Below are 19,157 nucleotides of genomic sequence, written 5' to 3'. Positions count from 1 at the left end.
GTATGGGATAGAGCTTGGACCAGTGCAGGCATGGGCAAACTCGGCCCTCCAGCTGTTATGGAACTACAAGTCCCACAATGCATTTGCCTTTATTAGTCATGACTGTGGCTGTCAAACTCCTGCAATGCATTGTGGGACTTGTAGTTCCGTAACAGCTGGAAGGCCAAGTTTGCCCATGCCTGGACCAGTACAACAGAATAACCAAGCAGCTCGGGGTGACCCAAAACCACTAGAAAAGTATGGGGGACTAAAAGATACCGAAAAGCCCTCCTACTAAAAAGAAACGCTGAGTGTGGTTTGCCTTCTTAAAACAGAAGGTGTTTGCGATAATTGTGGGTAAACATGAATTATCGCAAATACCTGAACTCAGTGTTATCTGTTACTTGATCTCTGTAGAGTTTTCACCAATGCAAGCTCCATGCAAATCCAGCCAGCAGTATGGCACACAGAGCTTCACCTGGGTGCATAGCCAGCTCTGCTCGCGGAGGGCTAAGGGGCCCCTATCTTCTGTGTGAGATGCAGAGCAAGGCAGTGTAAACTGAAACATCACACAACGTCATACATTACCTGTCAGTGGAGCTAGGGACACACCCTCTTCACTCCCCTTTTCAGCTGCGCCATACAGTGTAACTCCTTGCGGCTTCCATCCTTGCATGTCATGTGACAAGCATCACATGTCATGTGACATGCATCACAAGGTTTTTTTCAGGGGGCCTGGCCAGCTTAGTTTTGCTCAGGTGGTTTGTATGTAGGTAAAGCATATTATGCCCTGTCCTGACGATGCTGCAGCCAAGTGATTGGTTGAACTGGGCCAATTCAGCCAATCGCATACCCAGGAAATTCAGCAGCAGGACTCACATGTACAACAGGAGACATTGCCAGGTAAATAAGAGGCAGTCAGCCCCTTATGGCCTAGGCTGTGTGTTATCCTGCTAGATCTTTTGTTAATATTTAGCTCAGCCTGTTAAATAATTTAAGGTGTATGCTATACGGAAGCGGTAGAAATGTCAGCTGAAGGCGCCTTGCCAAAGCATCACACTTTCCTTAGTATCTTCCCCTCAGAGAGGCAGTGATTTAATCAGCTCCACTTTCCGTGAGGTTTAATATAACAGCTTGCACTATAGATTATCATTGATAGTGGAAGGTGTCACTGTAAACCCTAAAGTCACCATGCTGCGTTGCCTATAATTTATGATGCCATTGTGATGCGTTCCTGCTCTGTGTTGTGCACAGAAGGGACCCATTACCAGCAGTATGAAATCCAAATGGCTTTAAACCAAAGAGAGAGCAGTTATCAAGCTGTGATGCTGTAACTATTACCATGAGCTGATCATGTATTACATTTGTACGCAGACATGATGCACTTTAGAGGCTTCTTCCTCGCTGTTATGTCAGAATACAATCGTGCTTGGAAAATGCATGTATAATTACATGTGCAAAGAAACACTCTGTCATTTTAATGAGGCAACTAACCCACCTATTTCAAGGATAATATAGGTGCTAAACCGAAGATAAATCTGCACAATAAGGTAGTTAGTGCACAGAAATCACTGGTAATTAAAATACAGAGCATTCCAATGATATCTGAAGGCATTAACAAAAACGCTCCTGCGTGTGTGTGTGGGCTATTTACGGTTAGTGGAAATGGGCAATTTGCTTAGCAAATATGTAATCATATTAAACGATAGATAGATAGATAGATAGATAGATAGATAGATAGATAGAAGACGTTCTTAGGCCTCTTGCACACTGCAAGTGATTCCGATTCCGCTTTTTAATCAGTTTTTACATCCGATTCAGATTCCGATTTGCAGTGTGCAGGGAGCAAACTGCAAATCGGAATCTGAATCGGATGTAAAAACTGATTAAAAAGCGGAATCTGAATCGGAATCACTTGCAGTGTGCAAGAGGCCTAAGGTGGCCATACACTGGTCGATGTGATCAGATAGATAGATCCATCTCTGATCATTGAGGCTAGGTTTCCACTTGCGCGTTTTGTGTCAGATTTCTCTCTCAGAAAATTTGCATTGATTTTGCAACTAATGGTGGTGAATGGGGCTGTTTCCATTCTATGCGAATTTTCGTTAGCGTTCATACGCGTGAAAAAATCTGAGGTCCTGAATCATTTTTTCGGACATCGCGTACGATTCGCGTACAATGCTTTGTATAGGCAATGCGAATTTTCACGTTACTTGCCCGAAAATTCGCATTAGATTCATGATTACGGGAAGTTGTCAGCATTCATGACTAAGCTGTTACTAGGCAGATTATGCATATTTAACTACTACGAATTTTCACGTACGAAAATTCGCATAAAACGCGTACAAATTTACATGCAAATTTTTCCCAATCAGAAAAATCTTATACGATTTTTTGCGGGCGAAAATGTCACGCTACAGTGGAAACGTAGCCTCACTGAGAGGGGACTATGTGATTGAATCCCTTCGTGATTATCTATGTTGCCCAAGGCAACCAATCAAACACTTTCTTTCATCACAGTAATCAATCAGATTTTTCTGATTGTTTTCCTTTCTTTCAAGGCTTAGAGATAATTGCCTATTTGGGAGTGATGCATCATGGGAAACCACAGTTGCTCTCTTAAAGGGAACCCAAAGCTCGGGTTCAAAAAGAGATATTTGCCTAAAGAGAGGGATGCCTCATGATCATATTGAGTCTTCCCTCCACACTCCGATGTACCCACTTACTCAGCGCAGCCTCCCCTTATATCGGGGCCACCCTCCTCTCCTGTTATGAGCGCGGCCATGCAGCACAGAGCCACTCGTACGTGAGTGGCTTTAGGTTACTGCACATGCGCGGCCGTGCTGATGGAGAGGAGGTGCGAGGACTTGATATGATTGGCAGTTTTCTCCCTGGAAATGTTTTCCAGCCGTGTGGCATGAAAAAGTAGCCGGATGGGGGAGAATGCAGGTTCAGCGCTTCTCTGCGCAAACCCTGCATACAGCATTAGAGGCGGAGGAGGAGGCGAGCCGATGATAACCGGGTGGTCACAAAAAAAAGCCTGGGGAGAACACTGATTGGCGACAATGCCTTGTCGACAATCTTCCAGGGGGCAGTGCTCAGCGAGGAGGGACATTAGAGCACTGAGTGAAGCCTCAATCTGATCCTCAGGCTTCCCTCTCTTTAGATTAGCATCTCATTTTGTACCCGAGCTGGAGTTTGAGTACACCTAAAGCTTAATTGTCACAAATGCCTTCCCGTTTAAAGAGGACCTGAACTCATGCACAAGAGAGAAGGAAAACAGAGAAATCCACCCTGTGTGTATTTATAGAGAACAGTCTAATTCTCCCTTATCTGCAAGTAATTAGCCAGTGTAATTTGATCTCTCAGCTGTCTGCCAAGTTGTGAGCAAGTATATAAACATTGTAGATTAACCCTTTCTGTGCTCCTACAAAACAGGAAGTAACTACACTGCAGCATCTGTCTAGGAGCTCTATAGGCTGTAACAATGAAATGTTTTTCTTTAAATGTTATTATGCAGTTGCTTATTGTTTAGAGCAGAGAGGAAGTTCTGAGTTCAGGTCCGCTTTAAGAAGGCAAAACTATATTTAGCATCACTATTTAGTGAGATGACAATTTTTTCTCTTTTACCCCCTTGAACTTTCCGAGTGGTCCTGGGTCACCATGAGCCTCCTGGGTATTCCATGTTTTATTTCATGATTTAATTTACACTAGGAAAGTATCTACTGGGATCTGATTGGTCATCTGAAATAAAGACATTTTCGACCTAGACTTTTTTTATTTGTTAAATCAGCCCCATTGTGAACAGTCCAACAGCAAACCTCCCTCCTCCTCCTCCAGCACACAGTTTGTATGCTCTGCTCCTCCACTTGCTGGCGGCTCAGATGATGCCATTATTCAGAAAGAGCAATGATGGCACAGCTCACAATCAATGCTAGAACAGTCCACAATCAATGGGATTATCAAATGAGAGACATTGCTTACAAGTTTTGCAGTTGAGAACAGCTCGTTATACTGATGTGCCATGCAGCCTATGGAACAGCTTCTGGAAAACAAACAACAAAGGACTAGACTAGTAATATTTTCTAATGCCTGCAGGTAGAAACATGGCTGGAGAATTATGTCCCTACCACAGTCACGTAATTATCCTCACAAACTAAATAATGCACCGTTATTGAGCATTAAAGCCCAGCTCAAAAAGGAAGGGGTAATATTTTAGACTGGTTTTACTCTCGTGCGGTGCAATTCTCTTGTGGCAGTAGAGCCCACCGCAGGAGATGCATAGGCCCGACCTACTGGACAGGAAGTACGTCACTGGGATTCCCATCATTCAACACATGCATGCCGGCCTGCACTGCACTCCATCATACATCACACTTACTGCGTCACAAAATTTTCCTCATTTCTTATGAGTGTTAGCTCTATAAGACCTATTTGTAAAAGGTGAAGCTGCCTGTTTGCCGTTATTTTTTTTTTAATGGTCTCCACATTTATAGAAAAGTGGCAGTTTTTAAAGGGATACTGTAGGGGGGTCGGGGGAAAATGTGCTGAACTTACCCGGGGCTTCTAATGGTCCCCCGCAGACATCCTGTGTTGGCGCAGCCACTCACCGATGCTCCGGCCCCGCCTCCAGTTCACTTCTGGAACTTCTGACTTTAAAGTCAGAAAACCACTGCGCCTGCACGCCCATGTCCTCGCTCCTGCTGATGTCACCAGGAGTGTACTGCGCAGACACAGACCATACTGGGCCTGCGCTGTGCGCTCTTGATGACATCAGCGGGATCGAGGACACGGCAACGCAGGCGGAGTGGTTTTCTGACTTTAAAGTCAGAAATTCCAGGAGTGAACCGGAGGCGGGGCCGGAGCATCAGTGAGTGGCTGCGCCAACACAGAATGTCTGCGGGGGACCGTTAGAAGCCCCATGTAAGTTCAACTCATTTTACCCCGACCCCCCTACAGTATTCCTTTAAGCTGATCACCACTTCTGTAAGTGTGAAGGAAAAAAAGTGTAATTATTTTATATAAATAATTACTGTTAATTCTCATTAGCTGCTGGCTTTTATAGGTACTTTGGAACCATATTTATGAAATGGTGACCAGCCTAATACAAATGGCCTATGGCGTATCCCACTTTTTAAAGGGATGCATGGTGTATGCCACTTTATAAATGGTGTATGCCATTTTATAAATAACACATGATGTATGCCACTTTATAAGGGGTCCATGGTGTATGCCACTTTATAAATAGCCCATGGTGTATGCCTTTTTATAAATAGCTCATGGTGTATGCCGCTTTATAAATGGCCCATGGTGTATGCCGCTTTATAAATAGCCCATGGTGTATGCCACTTTATAAATAGCTCATGGTGTATGCCACTTTATAAATAGCTCATGGTGTATGCCGCTTTATAAATGGCCCATGGTGTATGCCACTTTATAAATAGCCCATGGTGTATGCCACTTTATAAATAGCCCATGGTGTATGCCACTTTATAAATAGCCCATGGTGTATGCCACTTTATAAATAGCCCATGGTGTATGCCACTTTATAAAGGCCCATGGTGTATGCCACTTTATAAATAGCTCATAGACTATGCCACTTTATAAATGGCCCATGGTGTATGCCACTTTATAAATGGCCCATGGTGTATGCCACTTTATAAATGGCCCATGGTGTATGCTGCTTTATAAATGGCTCATGGTGTGTGCCACTTTATAAATGGCCCATGGTGTATGCCGCTTTATTAATGGCCCACTGTGTATGCCACTTTATAAATGGCCCATGGTGTATGCTGCTTTATAAATGGCTCATGGTGTATGCCACTTTATAAATGGCCCATGGTGTATGCCGCTTCATAAATGGCCCATGGTGTATGCCACTTTATAAATAGCCTATGGTGTATGCCACTTTATAAATGGCCCATGGTGTATGCCGCTTTATAAATAGCCTATGGTGTATGCCACTTTATAAATGGCCCATGGTGTATGCCGCTTTATAAATAGCCTATGGTGTATGCCACTTTATAAATGGCCCATGGTGTATGTCGCTTTATAAATGGCTCATGGTGTATGCCACTTTATAAATAGCCTATGGTGTATGCCACTTTATAAATGGCCCATGGTGTATGCCGCTTTATTAATGGCCCACTGTGTATGCCACTTTATAAATGGCCCATAGTGTATGCCGCTTTATAAATGGCTCATGGTGTATGCCGCTTTATAAATGGCCCATAGTGTATGCCGCTTTATAAATGGCTCATGGTGTATGCCGCTTTATAAATGGCTCATGGTGTATGCCGCTTTATAAATGGCTCATGGTGTATGCCGCTTTATAAATAGCCCATGGTGTATGCCGCTTTATAAATGGCCCATGGTGTATGCCACTTTATAAATGGCCCATGGTGTATGCCGCTTTATAAATGGCCCATGGTGTATGCTGCTTTATAAATGGCTCATGGTGTATGCCACTTTATAAATGGCCCATGGTGTATGCCACTTTATAAATAGCCTATGGTGTATGCCACTTTATAAAGGGACTATGGTGTAATCCACTTTATAAATGGCCCATGGTGTATGCCACTTTATAAATAGCTCATGGTGTAGGCCACTTTATATATAGCTCATAGACTATGCCACTTTATAAATGGCCCATGGTGTATGCCACTTTATAAAGGCCCATGGTGTATGCCACTTTATAAATAGCTCATAGACTATGCCACTTTATAAATGGCCCATGGTGTATGCCACTTTATAAACAGCCCATGGTGTATGCCACTTTATAAATAGCTCATAGACTATGCCACTTTATAAATGGCCCATGGTGTGTGCCACTTTATAAATGGCTCATGGTGTATGCCACTTTATAAATGGCTCATGGTGTATGCCACTTTATAAATAGCTCATATGCCACTTTATAAGGAACCCATAGAGTATATTTGAATGCGTAATAAATAGTACAGTGAACTGATTTAGAATTGTGTATGACATCAAAGGGGATCTGGGAACGCACGCACGCACGCACGCACGCACACACATGTTTGTTGTCATAGCTTTGCTTTAGCTGGAAACTTGCATGTGTTCTGTCCCTGATTATCTCCTGAGAGTGGTGATGAGATAAGGGAAAAGGTCTGGGCAGCTCTCAGACTGCTATACAGTCAAACCAAGCAGCATCTGACGTTTTATAAGGGGTCCATGGTGTATGCCACTTTATAAATGGCCCATAGACTATGCCACTTTATAAGGGGACTATTGAGTAATCCACTTTACAAATGACCCATGGTGTTTGCCACTTCATAAATGGCCCATCCTACTACGAATTACTAAATCTGAGAGAGCCTAAGCGCTTTGAGTCCTATTGGAGAAAAGCACTATAGAAATGTTATTGTATTATTATTATTGTATAGACTATGCCACTTTATAAGGGGTCCATAGTGTATGCCACTTTATAAATAGCCCATGGTGTATGCCGCTTTATAAGGGGTCCATAGTGTATGCCACTTTATAAATAGCCCATGGTGTATGCCGCTTTATAAGGGGTCCATAGTGTATGCCACTTTATAAATGGTCCATGGCGTATGCCGCTTTATAAGGGGTTCATGGTGTATGCCGCTTTATAAGGGGTCCATAGTGTATGCCACTTTATTAAATGGTCCATGGCGTATGCCGCTTTATAAGGGGTTCATGGTGTATGCCGCTTTATAAGGGGTCCATAGTGTATGCCACTTTATTAAATGGTCCATGGCGTATGCCGCTTTATAAGGGGTTCATGGTGTATGCCGCTTTATAAGGGGTCCATAGTGTATGCCACTTTATTAAATGGTCCATGGCGTATGCCGCTTTATAAGGGGTTCATGGTGTATGCCGCTTTATAAGGGGTCCATAGTGTATGCCACTTTATAAATAGCCCATGGTGTATACCACTTCATAAATTGCCCATAGACTATGCCACTTTATAAATGGCCCATGGTGTATGCCGCTTTATAAATAGCTCATAGACTATGCCACTTTATAAGGAACCACTTTATAAATAGCCCGTGGTGTACTATTTAAGTGGCCCATGGTGTATGCCATTTTATTTAACATTTTCATACAAAACCTTTTTTTTAATGCGTAATAAATAGTACAGTGAACTCATTTAGAATTGTGTATGACATCAAAGGGGATCTGGGAACACACACACACGCACGCACACACACACACACATTTGTTGTCATAGCTTTGCTTTAACTGGAAACTTGCATGTGTTCTGTCCCTGATTATCTCCTGAGAGTGATGATGAGATAAGGGGAAAAGGTCTGGGCAGACTGCTATACAGTCAAACCAAGCAGCATCTGACATTCCCACATGGAGGCAGTTCTGCCAACCTAGAAAGTCAGGTAATAAAAAATAAACAATGGTTTATGTGTAATGCAGAAAAGTCTGTGCATGGCAAATTATGATTTATTTCACACCACATGCATCAAAAATACACAAGCCTGGTCTAGGACATCAATTGTAACACAATTTACATTTCACAAGTTGTGTTTATGCATAAAACTGTACAGTCATCAGAATGTTATTACCCAATATATAATATTATATGTAAAGAAAGGGTAAGTAGAAGCAAAAAAATACGAGCTGATTAATGGTTTGTTTGCATGCAGGTCACTATAGCGTCCCTCTGGAGAACACAAACGTATTAGCGCTGTAACAACACAACAGATCAGCACACAACACTGGTGATTATTAGTCTTTGTGGTGAGTATTACTGACACTCAACCAGGTAACTCGACTCTGCCTATCAAATATTAATGTCAAATCTGTTACAGTGATGAATAACTGAGTACATTGATACTGTAGCCTACAAGAGACTCTGCCTACAGCTCTGTTAAAGGCCTGCATGCAACCTTCACATACTTACATAGCCGTGTCCCTGCTCCATCCTCTTCACTTTGCAGCATGCGCCTGCTTTCCTCCATGACATATAGGGCCTTATGGAGGAACACTGGTGCGTGGTAACGGAGGAGGAAGCGGAGCTGCGGTGGCATAAGTAAGTTCATGCCTCATGGGCAGCACGGTGGCGTAGTGGTTAGCGCTCTCGCCTTGCAGCGCTGGGTTCCCGGTTAAAATCCCAGCTAGGGCAACATCTGCAAGGAGTTTGTATGTTCTCCCCGTTTCTGTGTGGGTTTCCTCCGGGCACTCTGGTTTCCTCCCACATCCCAAAAACATACTGATAGGTTAATTGGCTTCACCTTAAAATTGGCCCTAGACAACAATATATACACTACACGATACATACATAGACATATGACTAAGGTAGGGATTAGATTGTGAGTTCCTCTGAGGGACAGTTAAGGGACAAGACAATGGCCTCAATTTACTAAGCTTATCTCCTGTCTTTAATAACGTTTCTATAGTTATCACCATGGTGATAAAGCATGTAGTATTCAGGAAACATTTTACCTCAGGCTAACCTAAAGTTAACTCTTCTGTCTTTAAGTTAAGGTGAGATCTCTAAAGTTAACTTTTCAATCCTTAAAATAACTCCAGAACTGCATATGAAAATAACTACAGAGGAGGTAACTTAAGGACTGAAGAGATAAGATAACTCTCTCACTGTGAAAATGTATCTCTACACCTTAATCGATGTGTGGAGGTAAGTTTTCTCTTGCCTTATTATCTCCAGCAGGATCTTAGTGAATTGAGGCCAATGGCCTCAATTCACTAAGATCATGCTGGAGATAATAAGGCAAGAGAAAACTTACCTCACACAGTGAGAGAGTTATCTTATCTTTTCATTCCTTACGTTACCTCCTCTGTAGTTAATTTACCTCCTCTGTAGTTAATTTACCCCCCCTGTAGTTAAGTTACCTCTTCTGTAGTTAAGTTACCTCTTCTGTAGTTATCTTCACACACAGTTAATGAACAGCCTGTCTTTAACTCTGGAGTTATTTTAAGGATTAAAGAGTTAACTTAAAGACAGAAGAGTTAACTTTACTCTTAACTCTTCTAGAGTTGTTACCATGGTGATAAGTCATGTAGTATTCAGGAAACATTTTACCTCAGGCAAACCTAAAGTTAACTCTTTAACTGTCTTTAAGTTAACTCTCCAATCCTTAAAGGGAAGGTTCAAGCAAAATTAAAAAATGAGTTTCACTTACCTGGGGCTTCTACCAGCCCCATGCAGCCATCCTGTGCCCTCGTAGTCACTCACTGCTGCTCCAGTCCCCCGCTGGCAGCTTTCTGACCTCGGAGGTCGGCGGGACGCATTGCGTACATTTTTACGCATTCCCGCTAGTGCAGGAACATTAACACATACATTTTTACGCATTACTGGTTTAATGCGTAAAAATGTACGCATTAAACCAGTAATGCGTAAAAATGTATGTGTTAATGTTCCTGCACTAGCGGGAATGCGTAAAAATGTACGCAATGCGTCCCGCCGACCTCCGAGGTCAGAAAGCTGCCAGCGGGGGACTGGAGCAGCAGTGAGTGACTATGAGGGCACAGGATGGCTGCATGGGGCTGGTAGAAGACCCAGGTAAGTGAAACTCATTTTTTTATTTTGCTTGGACATTCCCTTTAAAATAACTCCAGAGTTAAAGACAAGGGCCTCAATTCACTAAGATCATGCTGGAGATAATAAGGCAAGAGAAAACTTATCTCCACACAGTAAGAGAGTTATCTTATCTCTTCATTCATTACGTTACCTCTTTTGTAGTTAATTTACCTCCTCTGTAGTTAATTTACCTCCTCTGTAGTTAAGTTACCTCCTCTGTAGTTAAGTTACCTCTTCTGTAGTTATCTTCACACACAGTTAATGAACAGCCTGTCTTTAACTCTGGAGTTATTTTAAGGATTAAAGAGTTAACTTAAAGACAGAAGAGTTAACTTTAGGTTTGCCTGACTCTAGAAAAGTTATTAAAGACAGGAGATAAGCTTAGTGAATTGAGGCCAAGGGCCTCAATTCACTAAGCTTATCTCCTGTCTTTAATAACGTTTCTAGAGTTGTTACCATGGTGATAAGGCATGTCGTATTCAGGAAATATTTTACCTTAAGGCAAAACTAAAGTTAACTCTTCTGTCTTTAAGTTAACTCTCCAATCCTTAAAATAACTCCACAGCTAAAGACAGGCTGTTAATTACCGGTAACTGCGTGTGAAAATAACTACAGAGGAGGTAAATTAACTACAGAGGAGGTAAATTAACTACAGAGGAGGAAACTTAAGGAATGAAGAGATAAGATAACTCTCTTACTGTGTGGAGGTAAGTTTTCTCTTGCTTTATTATCTCCATCATGATCTTAGTGAATTGAGGCCAAGCTGTTAATTAGCTGCATGTGAAAATAACTACAGAGGAGGTAAATTAACTACAGAGGAGGTAACTTAACTACAGAGGGGGTAAATTAACTACAGAGGAGGTAACTTAAGGAATGAAGAGATAAGATAACTCTCTCACTGTGTGGAGGTAAGTTTTCTCTTGCCTTATTATCTCCAGCATGATCTTAGTGAATTGAGGCCAAAGATAGAAGAGTTAACTTTAGGTTTGCCTGAGGTAAAATGTTGCCTGAATACTACATGCCTTATCACCATGGTAACAACTCTAGGAAGACAGGAGATAAGCTTAGTGAATTGAGGCCATTATATTCTGTATAGCGCTGCGTAATATGTTTGCGCTATATAAATACTTAACCATCTTAGGTGTATGGACGAGCTCAGCTCGTCCAACACCGCCGATGGCTGCCGCTCAGGCCCTGCTGGGCCGATTTTGATGAAATAAAGAGGAGCACACGCAGCCAGCACTTTGCCAGCCGCGTGTGCTACCTGATCGCCGCCGCTCTGCGGCGATCCGCCGCGTGCAGCGGCGAAAGAGGGTCCCCCCAGCCGCCCGAGCCCTACGCAGCCGGAACAAATAGTTCCGACCAGCGCTAAGGGCTGGATCGGAGGCGGCTGACGCCAGGACGTCGGCTGACGTCCATGACGTCACTCCGCTCGTCGCCATGGCGACGAGGAAAGCCAAACAAGGAAGGCTGCTCATTGCAGCCTTCCTTGTTACTTTTGATTGCCGGAGGCAATCAGAAGAATGCGTCGGGAGCGCCCTCTAGTGGGCTTTCATGCAGCCAACTTTCAGTTGGCTGCATGAAATCGTTTTTTTTTTATAAAAAAAAAACCCTCCCGCAGCCGCCCTGGCGATCTTAATAGAACGCCAGGGTGGTTAAATAAATAAAAGGGGAGAGAGAGTGATGGGCCCCCTTAGCCCCTCCCCATTGATACGCCCATGCTCATCAGTAAATTCTTGTTTGCTGATGGCACAGGGATATTCTAGGATGATAGGTTTCATCATAATGAACACACTAAGAAAAGTTGCCCACTGAACATGTATGAAAGTCACAACATAAAGTTGTATGAAAGTCACAACATATTGTTATTTATTAGGTCGTGCAATTCAGCACTGTTTATCACTTTATTACACTGTAACACTTTATTGACTTGCTGCATTTGAGATTTCCAATTACGTTTGGATTAAGAAGGTGGTTTTAATATTATTTTTTAACTTATTTTGTGTTTGGATATGTCCACAATAAATATATTTTATAGCTTTACAATTTAGCTGTGATGAGTTGTGGACTTTCATACAATAGTCTGTTCAGTGGGCAACTTTTCTTAGTGTGTTCATTATATTTTCAGCCCATTCAGACACATTATCATGTGTAGATTCCAGGGCATAAGATGATGCATGGGATCATAGCTCTATCTATAGTAGTGTTGCTCTTATAAGGTTTCATCGTAAGACATCATTTTTACAAATGGATTGGTTAACTCAGAGTCCAGACCTCAATCCTAAAGAGAATCTTTGGGATGTGCTGGAGAAGAATTTGCGTAGCACTCTAAGGGCTTGATTCACAAAACGGTGCTAACTGTTAGCACGACTTTTCGTGCCTTTTTGTGTGAAAACCGGGTTTCGTGCGACAAACCGGTTATTGTGCGCAGAAATTCGCGTTCGCGCGTTAACGCAAATTTTTCACGCGTTCTCGCGATAATAATGAATTTATCGCATGAACGCGTGAAAAATTTGCGTTAACACGCAAACGCGAATTTTTGCTCGCGATAACCGGTATCACGCGGAATTTCACACTTTTCACAGCGTGCTAACAGTTAGCACCGGTTTGTGAATCAATCCCTAACTCTCTCATCTCGTTTTATAAATATGAATGCAACTCTGGATGGAAATAAGTGTTATGACATTGCAGAAGTTCATTGAAATGTTACCACGGTGAATGTATGCTGTAATCAAAGCTTAAGGAGGTCCAACAAAATATTAGAGCATGTGACATTTTTTGGGGGGGGGCAAGCAGTGTATTAGGTAAGATGGTCAGTGAGATGCATATAGCTCCGTTTTGCATGCAAATTTCATGCAAATTGGATGTAGCTTGGCATTGGGCCTACCAAATTAACTTGATTTTGATCGTCCCAGCTGAACCAGCAGCATTTTGAGAGCATTTGAGCTCAATACGGTGTATAGGAGCGCTACAAAATCGATTTGAAAAGCGATTTTGCAGCAATTTGGGGGTTAAGCGATTGAAAATTTAAATAAAATTAATTATACTTAGCAGGTGTCTGGATATCTGTCTGTAGCCCCGCCCCCTAGCAGAAGAGATCACAGGCGCTTCTTTGATTGGTCCTAGAGAAGTACCTATGACCTATTCCTTTAGGGGGCAGGGCTATGAACAGAAGCTAAATACACGTGATAAGTATAATAAAGTTTATTGGTAAAAAATGCAAATCGGAAGCACTGTACAGTTTACTGTACCCCGCGTCTAATCACACTATGAATCACTGCACACAGCGCTGCAATGCAAGAAAAAGCGTCCATCTTAGGCAATCAATAATATGAATCAAAATCGCCAACACCATAGTATAAAGAAAAATCAGTATCAAAGTTTATTCAGGACTTGTCCCTTTAAAAGTTAAAATCAATTAAAACACCGTAACACACAGACTGACAAGTAGAAACTACAAATAGGTGCTGATACAGGTTTACACTGTAAGTGTGGGTACAATGCCATTACATATGTCGTATATCTCATGTAATACACCTTCCATAATTATGCATCAATTCGCTGCGCATATGAATGGTAAATTTGGCCTCAATTCACGGAGCTTTATCAAACACTTTATCAAACGTTTGATAATTTACCTCATGGGTAAAATCTAATTTTGAATTCACTAAGGTGTTATATATTTATCGAATGTTTTACCGATAAAACGTTCAATAAATATATAACACCTTAGTGAATTCAAAATTAGATTTTACCCATGAGGTAAATTATCAAACGTTTGATAAAGTGTTTGATAAAGCTCCGTGAATTGAGGCCTAAGTCTCACCCAGACCTGCAAAGCCGGTGGTCTACTGTCCGCCTGCCCCTGGGTGTAAACCTGTATTAGCACCTATTTGTAGTTTCTACTTGTCAGTCTGTGTGTTACGGTGTTTTAATTGATTTTAACTTTTAAAGGGACAAGTCCTGAATAAACTTTGATACTGATTTTTCATTATACTATGGTGTGATTCATATTATTGATTGCCTAGATGGACGCTTTTTCTTGCATTATGGGTTCCTACAGGTCCATGGCTTTAGCACTAATTGCTTCGGGCAGTGTTGTCTTTATTTTTTGTGTTGTGCACACAGCTTAGCGGGTTCCAGCCCTTATGGCTGGTTCAAACTGCAAGAGATTTTTTTAGCAATTGTGATTTATAAAGTTTTTCCTTGTGCAATGCTACGAGTGATTTTTATTAAATCACATAACTCAGGTGAGAACACACACATAGCATTACATTAGCAAGAGCTTTTCAAATCACAACGCTTAGGAGAAACAGTAGAATATTATACCGTGTTAGCCATCAGAAATAGCAAGAAGTTTTGAATCAGGATGATACCATTTATTGGCTTACTTAGAGATAAATAAGAGTAAGCTTTGAGCCTTCGTTATGCTGGGAATACACGGCTCGATTTTGAGCCATTAAGATGGCTCGATAGATAATGTCCGATCTCCTGCCCGATTGTTTCGCCGCTCGTTTCTAGATTGAAGTGAATGGAAAAAGATAAGAAAAATTAGCGGAAGATAAGAGAATTGACTGCGGAATCGAGCGGCGAAACGATTGAGCGGGAGAATCGAGCCGCAAAATCGAGCTGCGTGTGCGCAGCATTAGACTGAATCCTATATGCTCACAAGACAGCTTGTCTTGCAACATTAAAGGGGATACATGTTGCATCCAGAGCCGGGACAAGGTCCTCCAGCAACCAAGACTGAGACACCAAAGTGCGCCCCTCCATCCCTCCCACCCCAGCCGTCACACACTGATTGCTATTAGACCAAGTGGTGCCCCAGGGCCCCCAACACCTTAATCTCTAGTTATCTGGTTTGCAGTCACTGCAATGTATCCCCTTTTCTTATTTCTCTCTGCTTCAAACACAATAGGGGAATGTTAGCTGAGTGAGTTTTGCGCCCCTCCTACACTGCGCCCTGAGGCTGGAGCCTCTCTCGCTTCTGCCTTGGCCCGGGCCAGGTTGCATCAGTTTAGGTGAAACTTGAAAATTTAGAATATCATGCAAAAGTCCATTTATTTCAGTAATTCAACTTTTAGGCTGCTTTCACAGCAAGACGTTACAGGCGCACGTTAGTGCAGCCTGTAACGCATCCCAACTCACAGCAATGATTAATCAATGGGCTGTTCACAGTGCCCACGTTGCGTTACATTGTAACGCAGCACGTAAGTTGAAAGTGCTGCATGCTGTGCGTTATGCGTTAGACTGTGCGCACATGCTCAGTAGCGTTGGAGGAGGAGTTCTTCCCTCCTCCTCCTCGGCCAGGCACATGGCTAATTAATATTCACTGCACGGTGTGACGTGCGTGTTTACTTCCTGGAGCGGCCGCTCTGTGCGGCGATTTGCTGGCGGGACCACGTGATGCCGCATGCATCCAAGAGTACGCATCACGGCATCACAGACGCCAGAGTGAGCTGCACAACGTGGCTCGCTCCGAAGTCCACATCCAAGAGCACCAGGCGTTGCGTTAGGGGCACGTTATGCGACCATAACGTCCCCTAAAACGCAACGTCTTGGTGTGAAAGTAGCCTAAAGGTGAAACTGATATATGAAACAGGGACCCTTTGCAGGTGTTTTGGATTTATTAGCTGATTAGAGTCTGACACTTTTAGCCTAGAATATTGAACCTTTTCACAATATTCTAATCGATTGAGATTTGGGTTTTCTCATAAGCTGTAAGCCATAATCCTCAACATTATAACAAATAATAGCTTGAAATATCTTTCTTTGCCTGTAATAAGTCTATTTCAAATATTAGTTTCACCTTTTAAGTTGAATTACTGAAATAAATGGACTTTTGCACAATATTTTAATTTTTCAAGTTTCACCTGTATTTGCATCTAATTGGCCATCCCTAGTTGCCAAGTCTATCCAGTAATGGTTCTGGGATCTCCATGTTTCCCATGCAGGTGTTACAACATTTAACCATGTTTCAGAATAGACTTCCAGCGTGGATAATTCCCGTCCATATTTCACATTGGTAAAGCAATACATTTGACATGCATGCTGGTTATTCATTGTTTTACTAATGCTTTCTCTGTTATGCATCTTTGTAAATAAAGTATCAATTTGTCAAAGAGATGGAGTTATTTCTCATTCAAAGTACTTCTGGGTGGACACCTGATCATCAATCATCCTATGTCCATGCAGTCAGGTGTGCCTCCCGATTCACTTGATTACGGCATAAATCTAGTCTAATATCAATATACATAAATATATAATAAATACCGTAAACAAATATATAGAGAGAGCCAATTCAAGGTCAGAACAGCTTGATTACAGTCCTATGGCTTTTGTTCGATGTGCGCTGAAGGCACAGAGCTGTCGGTGAGCCATGCTGGACACCGTCCATGCTGCAGTATGGTGTGAGTCACAGGAGGCGGTACTGCAGTGACACTCCCTTCATGGAGGTTTCCACTGGGAAGAAGAAACAGGGTATTTGGGACCTTTCTGGTTTCTGAGTCCCTTGTAGCAACATGAGGTTGCTTGGAATGTAATATCGTTGATGTGAAAAATATGCAGTGACACCACTTCTTGGATTACAAAAAGTGCAGGTACACCAGGACCCTGCATGGTGCTTCATCTACTATTGTTACTGACCATTACTAGTGGCCTCCACATGTCATTGCCTTATTTGCAGCAGCTTCATTTTCTATAGAAATAGCATCACAAGTAAATAATTCTAGTGACATTCAGATAGTAATGCTACAGGTAAGCAAGACAAGACAAATAACATTTATATCTCACTTTTCTTCTGGCGGACTCAAACGCCAGAGCTGCAGCCACTAGGGCATGCTCAGTAGGCAGTAGCATTGTTAGGGAGTCTTGTCCAAGGTCTTCTACTAAATTGATGAAGGCTTACTGAACAATGTCGATATTCGAGCCCAGGTCTCCTGTGTCAGCGGTAGAGCCCCCAACCAGTGCACTATCCAGTAGTTATTAGTCGATTCTAGTGCTGGACATGTAGAGTTCCAAGTAGCAGTAGGTAATAAGAAATAGGTAACAGTCAGTGCTAGTTGGCAGTAGATGCCAGATATCTGTGGCTGCTAAATAGCCATGGGTGCTAGGTAACAATGGGTGCGATGTAGCAGTCGATGCCAAGCAGCAGTCGGTGCTGGGCAGCAGTAGGTGCCAAGATGCAGTGGTGCTAAGCAGCAGTGGATGCTATGATAAGGTGGGTGCAAAGTTGCAGAGTGGGTGCTGAGTTGCAGTAGGTGCCAGGCTGAAGTTTGTACTAAGTAGAACTGTCTCAGAGAAAATGAACAAATGAGAAGGGGTAGAAAGAAAACCAAGAGCTTTATAGTGTATTATATTGAATTTGATAAGGGATATCTGAGTGAAGAAGTTATACTCACAAAAGTGTGCCACACCAGTGGCCACACAATAGGCAAGTGAGGAGAACAAACCAGACCCTGTAACGATTGGTGTCAGCACACAGAGAGAATCTGATCATTGATGATCTGCAGAATCATCAATAATACAGATGTATACTTGATTATGGATGATCTGCAAAATCACCAACAATACAAGCATGACTAACCTCTGGACACCCAATGAAGTGTAAGTGTTTGGTGTAACTGTAGGCTATCTCCCGTGAGGCGGGAGACGCAGATACTTTGACCAGAGACCACCTGAGGAGCAGGTGGCCCTCGGCTATGCAGGGACTATCTCCTAATAGAGGGGAGAGAGATAATCTGGCAGCCAGTGATTCCCTGGTAAACTGGTAATCAGACTGTACTGCAGCCAGGGGACTCCTATGAGATAGAGGCCACTGGTTGCACTGCAGGAAGGACTTTCTGAGAAGCAGGAGGTCCCTGCAGCTAACTGACACTTGGTAAAATAGTGTCACGGATAGTACAGACAGGCTGAACACTCAAGGAATGAGTGACAGCCAGAAAGGTCGGGGAACTGGTAGACAGATATAAAGCACAATCCTAGTCTGGGGTGTGAGGTCCTTGGTCTCGACACCCTGGAACTAGTCTAAGGAATAACACAGTGTCCTATACTTGGGTGTGAGGTCCTTGGTCTCAACACCCTGGAACTGCTCTAAAGTATAATACAGCAATGACACAGTAATCCTAAGCTTGGGTGTGAGGTCCATGGTCTCAACACCCTGGAACTGGTCTAAAGTATAACACAGCTATGACACAGTAATCCTAAACTTGGGTGTGAGGTCAGTGGTCTCAACACCCTGGAACTGGTCTAAAGTATAACACAGCAATGACAGAGTAATCCTAAGCTTGGGTGTGAGGTCTGTGGTCTCAACACCCTGGAACTGGTCTAAAGTATAACACAGCAATGACACAGTAATCCTAAGCTTGAGTGTGAGGTCTGTGGTCTCAACACCCTGGAACTGGTCTAAAGTGTAACACAGCAATGACACAGTAATCCTAAGCTTGGGTGTGAGGACCGTGGTCTCAACACCCTGGAACTGGTCTAAAGTATAACACAGTAGAAACAAGAGCGTAATCTGGCTAAGTGTGAATTCCCAGGTCCACCGGGTTCTAACACACTGTGGGATCTGACTGAGGTCTGAGTGCTCACACGTAAGTATTCGCAATGGCAGACCACCAGCAACTGACAAGCAAGATCTATA

The 19,157-nt window shown here is 42.7% G+C and overlaps 1 long non-coding RNA gene across 1 annotated transcript in view; it reads left to right on the top strand.

The window, feature by feature from the left end:
* LOC137544007 (uncharacterized) overlaps positions 1–19,157 on the top strand; it is a 91,713-nt gene that overhangs the window by 18,477 nt on the left and 54,079 nt on the right. Inside the window, exon 2 of the long non-coding RNA XR_011025697.1 lies at positions 8,622–8,715. This is a non-coding gene — a long non-coding RNA (uncharacterized lncRNA). The remainder of the gene's footprint in view (positions 1–8,621; positions 8,716–19,157) is intronic.

The sequence above is a fragment of the Hyperolius riggenbachi genome, chromosome 2 (assembly GCF_040937935.1).
Source record: "Hyperolius riggenbachi isolate aHypRig1 chromosome 2, aHypRig1.pri, whole genome shotgun sequence".
In the NCBI taxonomy this organism is placed as follows: Eukaryota; Metazoa; Chordata; class Amphibia; order Anura; family Hyperoliidae; genus Hyperolius; species Hyperolius riggenbachi.
This window is presented reverse-complemented; position numbering and strand designations above follow the sequence as displayed.